This window comes from Mus caroli, chromosome 6, assembly GCF_900094665.2.
Source record: "Mus caroli chromosome 6, CAROLI_EIJ_v1.1, whole genome shotgun sequence".
NCBI lineage: Eukaryota > Metazoa > Chordata > Mammalia > Rodentia > Muridae > Mus > Mus caroli.
In genome coordinates this window covers 121243126-121243622 of record NC_034575.1, presented here as the reverse complement: position 1 = coordinate 121243622, position 497 = coordinate 121243126, and positions in this window count along the sequence as shown.

The window sequence follows — 497 nt, the reverse complement described above, 5'->3', positions numbered from 1 at the left end:
CACAACTTCATTATTTTCTTCACTTGTTTTTGAGCATTGTGGACACAGCGCCCCACTTTGTGCATTTATTTCACTATAAACAATGCTGCCATGTGTACCAGGTGCCAGTGTCCATGCCACTATTTGTCCCAGGGAGGCATGAAACAGACAAGGTTAGGACATGTAGACAGCTTCACAGGTTCGAACTGGGCTCAAAGTTACTGCAACAGTTTATAGGTCCCGGGGAAGATCATGTGACCATCCCAGGGCAGATCATGTGACCATCCCAGGGCAGATCATGTGATCACATTGATGTCTCTCCTCATGAACACTCAATGGTAGCAGACAAACAGGACCGAGCTCCCTGGCCCCCTTCTTTCCTCAGTACCCCAGAGGCTCTGCCTCTTTCCNGGTGCTTTTATGGATAAATGAATGTTGATCCCATTTGGTTTTCTTTTCTCTGAAAAAAAAATGTTTTTTATCCTTGCTATCTTCTATAAACCCATTTCTAGTTGGGT